This window comes from Eurosta solidaginis, chromosome X (assembly GCF_040869045.1).
Source record: "Eurosta solidaginis isolate ZX-2024a chromosome X, ASM4086904v1, whole genome shotgun sequence".
Lineage (NCBI taxonomy): Eukaryota > Metazoa > Arthropoda > Insecta > Diptera > Tephritidae > Eurosta > Eurosta solidaginis.
This window is the reverse complement of record NC_090324.1, coordinates 153202027-153214544: the sequence shown is the minus strand read 5'-3', so window position 1 is coordinate 153214544 and position 12518 is coordinate 153202027. Positions and strand designations below refer to the sequence as shown.

Here is a 12518-nt window from a genome sequence, read left to right as displayed (position 1 = left end):
GGGCTGTTATTAATGTATATTTTGCGCTTATTGCAGGCGCCCGTAAAAATTTCGGTTGTTAGTTTCTCTTTCGCCACATTTTTTGCACTCATTACTTTCTTCTTAAATTCAAGCGAAGAGAATCGCAAACAAAGAATTTTGCGCTGTGAAGAGGAAAAGTCATTGTATTGCTTGATGTAAATCCTCTCAATTTGACCAGGCGACACAGAAACACCCAAAGCGTTTACAATTATTTTTCCAATGCACTCCTCTATTTTGTCGGTGGCTATCTTAGGAATCCCAACAATTTGAACGTCTCTCTCCATTCGCTTCTGCTCACTCCAATTCACTTGACGTTCCAGCTTTGCGTCTTTTTCTTTCAGCGCGATATTCTCCCCCTTCAGACTATTAATTGTCTCCAAAAAATCAATGTTTATTGTTTTGAGGCTGATTATCTCGTTATACAAGAGTTCAAGTGTTATTTTTTAATCACTTTTCTCCGCATTTACCATTGGGCCGCTAATTGTAATTTGATTTGTTGTATTATTGGAATTTTGTGTGGTATTTTGTTGTAGCTGCTCAGCTGAAAAACTGGTTTTGGTAAGTTGTTTGAAAGGTTGATTTGGTGCCAATGTATCTCGACTCAAAGAGTTTCGGCGCTCAGACGAGCACTGGTTGCAGCGATATTTCACATTCTGTGTCTTCATGTACTCTATTTCCGCGGCGTTCATTTTGACACACAGGCCATGAAAATAAATATTGCAATCACTGCATTCAATTTTTGTTAAATCAAAACGATCAACCTTTTATCTGTACACTACACAGTTCATTTTTTAATTGTTAGAATTTTGTGGAGATGTGTATGAGAGACTTAAAAACAATATTTTATTAATCCTTGTTGCAAACAGTGGAGAGTTTTTTAGTCGTGTATACTAAGCACGCACCCCACAGCACAAAGCAAACACGTCCGTTCACGACGAGAGCTAACACACCCAATTCATTAGAAGTAATTGCTAATTTACTATTAAGTGGTTTAAGAGACCAATACTTGCTTTCAGTCATCTAATGATGAATTATTACAATTAATTCATTTAATAAAATTTTTCATAGGAATTCCTTCAGTTACAATAGGTATAAAGCTAGGATTAGTTCCACAAATTTCAGAACATTATCCAATAATTAATCCAATCCGATTAATTATAAAATTAGTTTGATTTAATCGTCCTGGTGTTCCATCAATTTTTACACCAAGAGAAGGAATTGTTCATGAATGTATAACATCTGCTGCTGAAACTAAAATTCGAATTTGTGAATTTATTGGTAAAATTACTCGATTATCTACGTCTAATAATCGAAAATTATTATTGATTATTTCTTTGCTGGAATTATATATGAGTCAAATTCAATATTTATAAAATCTGAATATTCATATTTTCAGCATCATTGATGTCCAATAGTTTTTAATGTTATTGATGGTTCATTAATTTTATCTAGTAAATATAATAATCGAAGTGATGGGAAAGCAATAATTATAGTATAATTGTTGGAAGAATTGTTCAAATTATTTCAATAGTTTGTCCAAGTAATAAATTTCGATTTGTATATTTATTAAAGAGAAATATCAATATTAAGTAACTAACTAATGTTGTAATTATAACTAGAATTATTAGTGTATGATCAGGGGCGGATTTACCTCTAGAAGCGCTATGGGCAAACAAATCAAGCCGCGCCCCAATATCTCCAAAAAAAAACCGTACTTGCCTTCGTGTGGTGACATTTCATTACATATATATTTTACGAATTGAAAAAATTTGATTCCAGTTTTCTTAGAAAGAATATTTATTTCATTTTTATTTATATAATGAAGCGTATCATAAAATATTTTTAGTTTCAAGAAACTTATAGATTGTCAGAAAACTAATACCACAAACAATACAAAGCAGTGCTAAACTGTTGAGTCGATCTTCAGTCATTTTGGAGCGAAGGTAATTTTTTATACTTTTCAAAGAAGAACAAGTAAGGAAGGCTAAGTTCGGGTGTAACCGAACATTACATACTCAGTTTAGAGCCATGGAGACAAAATAAGGAAAAATCACTTCGTAGTAAAATGAACCTAGGGTAACCCTGGAATGTGTTTGTATGACATGTGTATCAAATGGAAGGTATTAAAGAGTATTTTAAGAGGGAGTGGGCCATAGTTCTATAGATGGAGGCCATTTAGGGATATCGCCATAAAGGTGGACCAGGGCTGACTCTAGAATTTGTTTGTACGATATGGGTATCAAATGAAAGTGTAAATGAGTATTTTAAAAGGGAGTGGGCCTAAGTTCTAAAAGTGGACGCCTTTTCGAGATATGGCCATAAAGGTGGACCAGGGGTGACTCTAGAATATGTTTGTACGATATGGATATCAAATGAAAGGTTTTAATGAGTATTTTAAAAGGGAGTGGGCCTTAGTTCTATGGGTGGACGCCTTTTCGAGATATCGCCATAAACGTGGACCAGGTGTCACTCTAGAATGCGTTTGTACAATATGGGTATCAAACGAAAGGTGTTAATGAGTATTTTAAAAGGGAGTGGGCCTTAGTTCTATGGGTGGACGCCTTTTCGAGATATCGTCATAAAGGTGGACCAGGGGTGACTCTAGAATTTGTTTGTACGACATGGGTATCAAATGAAAGGTGTTAATGAGTATTATAAAAGGGAGTGGGTCTTAGTTCTATAGGTGGACGGACGCCTTTTTGAGATACCGCCATAAAGGTGGACCAGTGGTGACTCTAGAATTTGTTTGTACGATATGGATATCAAATGGAAGGTATTAAAGAGTATTTTAAGAGGGAGTGGGCCATAGTTCTATAGATGGACGCCATTTAGGGATATCGCCATAAACGTGGACCAGGGGTGACTCTAGAATGCGTTTGTACGATATGGTTATCAAACGAAAGGTGTTGATGGGTATTTAAAAACGGAGTGCGCCTTAGTTCTATGGGTGGACGCCATAAAGGTCGACCAGGGCTGACTCTAGAATTTGTTTGTATGATATGGGTATCAAATGAAAGGTGTTAATGAGTATTTTAAAAGGGCGTGGGCCTTAGTTCTATAGGTGGACGCCTTTTTGAGATATCGCCATAAAGTTGGACCAGGGGTGACTCTAGAATTTGTTTGTACGATATGGGTATCAAATGAAAAGCGCTAACGAGTATTTTAAAAGGGAGTGGGCCTTAGTTCTATTGGTGGACGCCTTTTCGAAATATCGTTATAAAGGTGGACCAGGGTTGACTCTAGAATGCTTTTGTACAATATGGGTATCAAACGAAAGGTGTTAATAAGTATTTTAACAAGGAATGGGCCTTAGTTCTGTGGGTGGACGCTTTTTCGGGATATCGCCATAAACGTGGACCAGGGGTGACTCTAAAATGCGTTTGTACAATATGGGTATCAAATGAAAGGTGTTAATGAGTATTTTAAAAGGGCGTGGGTCTTAGTTCTATAGGTGGAAGCCTTTTCGAGATATTGCCATAAAGGTGGACCAGGGGCGACTCTAGAATGCTTTTGTACAATATGGGTATCAAACGAAAGGTGTTAATAAGTATTTTAAAAGGGAATGGGCCTTAGTTCTATAGGTGGACGCCTTTTCGAGATATCGCCATAAAGGTGGACCAGGGGTGCCTCTAGAATTTTTTTGTACGATATGGGTATCAAATGAAAGGTGTTAATGAGTATTTTAAAAGGGAGTGGGCCTTAGTTCTATAGGTGGACGCCTGTTCGAGATATCGACATAAAGGTGGACCAGGGGTGACTCTATAATGTGTTTGTACGATATGGGTATCAAATTAAAGGTATTAATGAGGGTTTTAAAAGGGAGTGGTGGTAGTTGTATATGTGAAGGCGCTTTCGAGATATCGACCAAAATGTGGACCAGGGTGACCCAGAACATCATCTGTCGGGTACCGCTAATTTATTTATATATGTACTGCCACGAACAGTTATCCTTCCAAGATTCCAAGTGCTTTTGATTTCGCCGTGCAAAACTTTTTCAATTTCTTCTATTTAATATGGTAGGTGTCACACCCATTTTACAAATTTCACAAGGATTGGTAATGTTTTGTTCGACATATGGCATTAAAAGTATCCTATACAAATTAAATGAAAAAGGCCGGAGCCACGCCCATTTTGAAAATTTCTTTTATTTTTGTATTTTGTTGCACCATATCATTACTGGAGTTGAAAGTTGACATAATTTACTTATATGCTGTAAAGATATTAACTTTTCTTTTAAAATTTGACTTTAAAAAAATTGTTTGGTTATAGTCCGATATCGTTCATTTTAAATAGCGATCTGAGATGAGTGCCCAGGAACCTACATAGCAAATTTCATCAAGATACTTCAAAATTTACTCAAGTTATCGTGTTAACGGACGGACGGACATGGCTCAATCGAATTTTTTTTCGATACTGATGATTTTGATATATGGAAGTCTATATCTATCTCGATTCCTTTATACCTGTACAACCAACCGTTATCCAATCAAAGTTAATATACTCTGTGAGCTCTGCTCAACTGAGTATAAAAATATCTTTCGGCGCTGCAATTAGTCACTGCCATGGTAGCAAACATGCGATATGCGATGTCAACGTTTGGAAAAATTGTGTTCAAATCATCGGACCGAATAAGCTTCATAACATTCAGTGGAGATTTCGTCTTAATATTACTTTCTTTGCAATAAGCAAAAAAATGGACGAATTCGTCATCAGTAGTCGGTGCCAAATCAGACGAGAACGTAGATATCAGAGCCTTCGATTCCATTCTGATTTCTTCGTTAAAAGACAATTCGCTCGCCTTGAGGATAATCATAAATTTTTTGTTGTGTTTATCGTATGCCTTGCGTCTCTCTTCTAATTCCACAGTCACATTATCTAGAATAACATTGAAGATATTTACTCTGAAATTTTCTCTTCCGCACAGTGTCACTTCTCCACGAACCGATTCATCTGCTCTCAATTTACGTTTCCGTTTTCGTGTCTTACTGGAATGGTACTCTGGATCTTCTGATAACTCGAGGGTTCTTTTCTCGTATTCATCAAATTCATCCCGACAGTCAGAGACATTCTTTTGCAGTCCCTTGTAATGTTCAATGATTTCGGCAATACTGCATTCAACAGCTTGTAATTTTTGACTCACTGCATTGAATCTTGCAAGCAGGAAGTGCCACAAAATAGTCAGAAATGAAGTTTCAAGTTTCTCCAGTTGAATTCGAATGCCATTCGCTTCTTGCCGACAAATTGCTTTTTCTGTCAAATCTTCTTCAATCGCTATGAAAACTTCAATAATTTTGACATAATTATCATTCAGAATTGTAACTGCGTCGAATCGAGCTGACCATCTAGCTGTAGATAAAGATTTCAAAGTGATGGGTTTTGAGGCAGCTGATTGCAGATGCTCCCAACGTTTCGTTGATGTAGTAAAATAGTTGTACAAGCTTTGAATTATAAAAAAAAATGCCGCTGCTTCCGGACAATTCTCCACTGCATGTACACTCATTAAATTCAGCGAATGAGCAGGGCAAGGTACGTATTCTGCTGCAGGATTTGATGATTTTATCCGAGCTTGAAGAACATTATAAACTCCAGACATGTTTTTCGCGTTATCGTATGATTGACCGCGACAGTCAGCAATGTCTAGTCCGAGGTCAGTCAGAGTTTTTAAAATAGCATCAGCTAGTTCTATTGTCTTGTGCCCCGTGTTCTCCATGAATTTTAGAAATCGTTCAACGGGGACACCATTTTGCTGGACATGTCTAAAAACGAACGATAGCTGGTCAACGTGGGATATATCAGGGGTCGAATCTACTACGATAGAAAAATATTTTGCTGCTTTTATCTCCTCTGAAATAGTAGATATCACTTTTTTTGGCATCAAACTTATGAACTCCTCACAAATCGTTTTGGATAAATAACTTGTGCTGCCACTTCCTTTGTTGCCAAAGTTTTTTATGTGTTCAGCCAAGAAGGGGTCATATTCTGCAACAACTTCCAGAAACGTCAAATAATTCCCATTATTTGGAGATCCCAGTTTTTCGTCACTGCCCTTGAATGGAATTCCACGGGATGCTAAAGCTTTCGTTACCGAAACAACTCGGTTTAAAACTTTCCTCCAGTAATCCATTTCTTCATTCAATTGAATAACGAGCGTTTTATCAATCCTTGATTCCTGATGAATCCTTTGTGTCAGTTTCAATACGTTTTTTTTGTGGCTTGGAGAATTTTCATGCTCTTTTACCCGTTGAGTCGAATTTTTCCAATCACTGAATCCCATTTTGCAGTTGAAATAAGAAGCAGGATCGAACAAAAGACATGATACACAAAACACACTTCCTTTGCTAGCAGAATAAATAAGACAAGTGCGAAGACTTGTCTCTCCATTTTGAAGATTTCTATGAAAGATATTTTTTGATAGGTATCTTACGCTTCCATCAAGATAAATTCGTTTGGATAGCCTGAAATCAACTTCAGAATTCTGTTTGCATCCATGTATTGCTATATGATCACGAATTGCATCATTAATTGTCCACTTGGCGGGATCATCGCTCAAAATCAATTGATCCAGTGGGGAATTCAAATCTTTATTTTCCTGAATAGGTATGTCACATGTAGGAGGATTTGATGGGACTTCTCCACTTTCGAGACTCTGACCTATAATGTATAAAACATATATTTAAAACTCTTATATAGGTACCACATTTGTTCCATATTCTAACCTTCAAAATGATCTGATCTTAAACCTTCATTATAAGGTGGCACAGATTTCGCAATATCATCAAATTGCAGTTCATCATTCGAATCTGAAAAACAATTTTATAGTGAAAATGTTTCATACTGAAACTAAACTCACAATTTTTGACAGTAGGGTGCCTCCCAGGTAGCGAAATCTGGCTTTCTGGCCCAGAATCTACCTGGGCTAACCTAGCTGTCGATCAATTGACTTATGCATTTTTACCTTTTTGGTTATGAGCAACAACGGAGTCATTTTCTTTTCGAGGAGTTTGAAAAAAACAATCAAGTTTAGGGATTTTCGACAGTAAATCTTTTTCTTTCTGCACTTTCTCGGCCACACGTTTTTTGTTTGCTGCGCCGCTTAACTTTTTCATATTTGCACTCATTCTTCCATTTTTCACAAAAACATTAATTCACTGACACTTTTTTGATTGAAGATTACATAAAATGTACCCAGCGCATTGTATAGAGGCGCGAACTATTCAAATTAGCCAGAAACAGAAAATATTCAGACCTTAGTTTCCTTTGAAAAAGTGAGCTCGCGCATTTCCCCGAAAAAATACTTCAATGCCTACTTGATTTTTATACGCAGTTGAGCAGAGCTCACAGAGTATATTAACTTTGATTGGATAACGGTTGGTTGTACAGGTATAAAGGAATCGAGATAGATATAGACTTCCATATCTCAAAATCATCAGTATCGAAAAAAAAATCGATTGAGCCATGTCCGTCCGTTCGTCCGTCTGTCCGTTAACACGATAACTTGAGTAAATTTTGAGGTATCTTGATGAAATTTGGTATGTAGGTTCCTGGGCACTCATCTCAGATCGCTATTTAAAATGAACGATATCGGACAATAACCACGCCCACTTTTTCGATATCGCAAATTTCGAAAAATCGAAAAAGTGCGATAATTCATTACCAAATACTGATTAAGCGATGAAACTTGGTAGGTGAGTTGAACTTATGACGCAGAATAGAAAACTAGTAAAATTTTGGACAATGGGCTGGGCACCGCCCACTTTTAAAAGAAGGTAATTTAGAAGTTTTGCAAGCTGTAATTTGGCAGCCGTTGAAGATATCATGATGAAATTTGGCGGGAACGTTACTCTTATTACTATATGTCTGCTTAATAAAAATTAGCAAAATCGGAGAACGACCACGACCAGTTTTAAAAAAAAGAAGAAAATTTAATATCTTTACAGTATATAAGTAAATTATGTATATATTCAACTCCAGTAATGATATGTTGCAACAAAATACAAAAATAAAATATAATTTCAAAATGGGCGTGGCTCCGCCCTTTTTCATTTAATTAGTCTAGGATACTTTTAATGCCATAAGTTTTTTACCAATCCTTGTGAAATTTGGTAGAGGCTTAGATTCTAGGACGATAACTGTTTTCTGTGAAAAAGGGCGAAATCGGTTGAAGCCACGCCCAGTTTTTATACACAGCCTACCGTATGTCCTTCGGCTCGGCCGTTAACACGATAACTTGAGCAAAAATCGATATATCTTTACTAAACTCAGCTGACGTACTTATCTGAGCTCACTTTGTATTGGTGTAAAAAATGGCCGAAATCCGACTATGACCACGCCCACTTTTTCGATATCGAAAATTACGAAAAATGAAAAAAATGCCATAGTTATATACCAAATACGAAAAAAGGGATGAAACATGGTAATTGTTTTGGTCTATTGAGGCAAAATATAACTTTAGAAAAAAACTTCGTACCATATTAAGTATAAGAAAATGAAAAAGTTTTGCAGGGCGAAATCAAAAGCCCTTGGAATCTTGGAAGGAATACTGTTCGTGGTATTACATATATAAATAAATTAGCGGTACCCGACAGAAAGGCCTCCACCTATAGAACTAAGGCCCACGCCCTTTTAAAATACTCATTAGCACCTTTCATTTGATACCCATATCGTACAAACGAATTCTAGAGTCAGCCCTGGTCCACCTTTATGGCGATATCTCGAAAAGGCGTCCACCTATAGAACTAAGGCCCACGCCCTTTTAAAATACTCATTAGCACCTTTCATTTGATACCCAGATTGTACAAACGCATTCTAGAGTCACCACTCGTCCACGTTTATGGCGATATCCCGAAAAGGCGTCCACCCATAGAACTAAGGCCCACTCCCTTTTAAAACACTTATTAACACCTTTCGTTTGATACCCCTATTGTACAAAAGCATTCTAGAGTCAACCCTGGTCCACTTTTATAACGATTTTCCGAAAAGGTGTCCACCTATAGAACTAAGGCCCACTCCCTTTTAAAATACTCATTAACACCTTTCATTTGATACCCATATAGTACAAACAAATTCTAGAGTTACCCCTGGTCCATCTTTATGGCGATAACTCGAAAAGGCGTCCATCTATAGAACTTAGGCCCACGCCCTTTTAAAATACTCATTAATACCTTTCATTTGATACCCATATCGTACAAAATATATTCTAGAGTCACCTCTGGTCCACCTTTATGGCGATATCTCGAAAAGGCGTCCACCTATAGAACTTAGGCCCACTCCCTTTTAAAATTATCATTAACACACTTCATTTGATACCCATATCGTACAAACAAATTCTAGAGTCAGGCCTGGTCTACCTTTATGGCGATATCCCTAAATGGCGTCCATCTATAGAACTATGGCCCACTTCCATTTGATACACATGTCATACAAACACATTCCAGGGTTACCCTAGGTTCTTTTTACAACATGGTGATTTTCCCTTGCTTTGTCTCCACAGCTCTCAGCTTAGCCTTCCTTACTTGTTAAATTTGAAATTTCAATTAAATTTGAATCTTTTAGGGAAAACAGATTCAAGACGACAACGACGGTGCGGCATCTGTCAAGTTATTTTTACACATGTTCTTATGGGGAGAAATTTTTTGGGCACGACACGACAAAGCGGCAATCAATCATGAATGCCGCTGTCGCTAGATTAGATCTATTTCTATTTTGACAGGCGACGGACGTGGCGTCCTTTTTTCTTTTTGTGAATAAAAATCAAAATAAATGCAAATATCCTTAAAATGGTGTTTAAATTTATTAGTTATAAATTTTTTTAACACATGCAATATTTTTTTCTAAATTTTTTGTTGTTGTTTGAGATAATGCAGAATTGTCGTTGTCGCTTTCATTATAATCAGTCGTCGGTGCTTGGCGGCAAATATCGCCAAGCTTCAGTTTTTCGCCGTTGTCGCTCGCAGTCGTCGTTTTGAATGTGGGCCGGGCTTTTCACGTCATTTACTGCACACAAGCTGCTAAAACTTAGTGTTTACGTATCGCTCATTTGCTCCAAGACCGGCATAAATCAAAAAACGTGATTTTTGAGTTAATGCTGCAGAATAGTTAGTTACATCATACTTCATGTTGAGTAAAAAATTCTTTATGATTTGTTGAAAACTAAGCGCTTCAGATACAAACCAAATGTTGCATTTAGTTGCGCACCATATGGCGGTTGAATCTCAAAATTGCCCTTCTTGAAAAGTTGTGTATTTTGAAAAGTGCAAATGCAGCAAATGAGCGATATGTAAGTCCCACTGGGGCGAAGGTTAAGAACTGTACCAATGTTCTGAAATGTACTTTGATTCATTTTTTCTCTGTAAAAAATTTAAAAAATCTTTCATTCTTGTTGTAATATTAAAAAAAATTTTTTTTTGATAAATAGAAAAAATTTTTTTCCTTGTCTTAGTTTTGGCGCCCCTATTGAAGCGGCGCCCTGGGCAGCTGCCCATGTTGCCCCTATGTAAATCCGCTCCTGTGTATGATCATGAAAAAAGGTTAATTGTTCTATTAAAGGTGATGCACTGTCTTGAAATCAAAAAGTGATTCATGTTGTCATTTAATTTCTAATAAAAGTAAAATCTTTATATATGAAGCTTAAATCCATTGCAATAATCTGCCATATTAGAAATTAGTTAATAAAGGTAAATCAGAATATCTGTGTTCTGCTGGAGAAGTATTTTGGAATCACTCAATTGAAGATCTAAATTGTATAGGATGTAATACAATTCGTTTAGTAAATTATACTTTCACAAATAATAAATAAAAATAATAAAATTCTTATTATTTACGCGGTTTAGGCTGTGTATATCTATGAATTTCTTTATAACCCGTAGTTTGTACTATATTCAATTACATTGAATTGTGTTGTATACATATTGAATTATATATTACATTGAATTATATCCTATTATTCTCCCCAAAAGCAATGAATATAACTTAACGTTAAATTTCCCACTGGGAATCCTCATGGACGTGTGGCAGCCTCCACCGCGCAAATCCACCAAATAGAATTCGCCGCAATTACATAGCAGGATCGCTACCTGTCAAAAAACCACCACTTTTTGGTCATCGAAAATTTTTATTACTATTATTGTCATAGTGGAAAACTCATCATAGTTCCTTTGCTAATTTCTTTTGTAAAAAATCCAGAATAAATTTTCGAAAACCCAAGTCATCGGCGCGCATTTTGTCTAATATAATTAAATACTCAGTTGTGGAGCAGAAAATTATTATAATCCGTTGCATGTCAAGGGTTTTGTTTATAAAATTTTACCATCTATTAAGATTTGAAGTGAATAAAATTACAATAATTCTATCATACCCTTTATACATGTGTAATTATTGAGCAGTTGTTTTTAAAGATTATAGTTCGAGGATAAAAAAAAATAAATGTAAGGCGCGATAACCTCCGAAGAGATCTAAGGCCGAGCTTCTCTTCCAATTTGCGTCGTGCTCCTCTTGATTTTCCCTACAAATTGGCCGGACGGGACCTACATGTTTTATGCCGACTCCGAACGGCATCTGCAAGGCAGATGAGTTTTCACTGAGAGCTTTTCATGGCAGAAATACACCCGGAGCGCTTGCCAAACACTGCCGAGGGGCGACCCCGCTTAGAAAAATTTTATTCTAATTGAAAAACCTTATTTCTAAAATTTTGATGTTGCTTTGCCCGGGAGTTGAAACCAGGGCATACGGTGTGATAGGCGGAGCACGCTACCATCACACCACGGTGGCCGCCATAGTTCGAGGATATCACCACAAAAACTTGGAGCCATAAAGAAGTCCGTTTCGAAAGTGAATTTCAGTAAAGTGCTTCATTCTCCCCATCTACGCTTGGCAACAGTATTGAACGAGCGCGCTGCGATTCACCTGGGTACTAAAAATCCCTACTGCGGTGATCCCAATCCATAAGGATCCCCGCTACGAGCGATACGTACGCGTCCCGCAATCAACAAGGCTTGTCACGGCAACGCTCAACCTACCCATCTGCAGCAGCAACCGTGGAAACTTTATGCAGCAACAGCAAGAACCAATACAAATCGGTGAGTAACAGCCTCTAAAGCAGCTAATGGTCCTTCGTCGCCATTGACGAACCCATCCCGTTGTATAACCTTATACATATATTAAGTATAACCCTCCCAAGTAAATTTTGGTGGCTCCCGACCATATATAATTTTCCCGCCAAAAATACATTTTTCACGCCATAAAATATATATGTATATTCCCACCACCATATGCACACGTACATAAAAGCGGTGCATTACAAACCGGCAGATCCCACTCATACTTTCTCAAAGTTAGCCCATTGCCCTTTCATATTTGTGTCCCTATATAAATACATATCCCCACGTTTATATTGTTGCGATACCCAGCAGTAAACTCTGCCACATTTACATTGATCGAAATACCCAGCAGAAAATTCTGCAGCTCAGCCCCAACTGGTCCTAGCCTACTACACTGTCGAC

The 12518-nt window shown here is 37.1% G+C and overlaps 1 pseudogene; it reads right to left on the bottom strand.

The window, feature by feature from the left end:
• Nucleotides 1-1066: 1066 nt before the first annotated feature.
• LOC137235492 (cytochrome c oxidase subunit 2-like) lies at nt 1067-10609 on the bottom strand (annotated as a pseudogene).
• Nucleotides 10610-12518: the final 1909 nt, after the last annotated feature.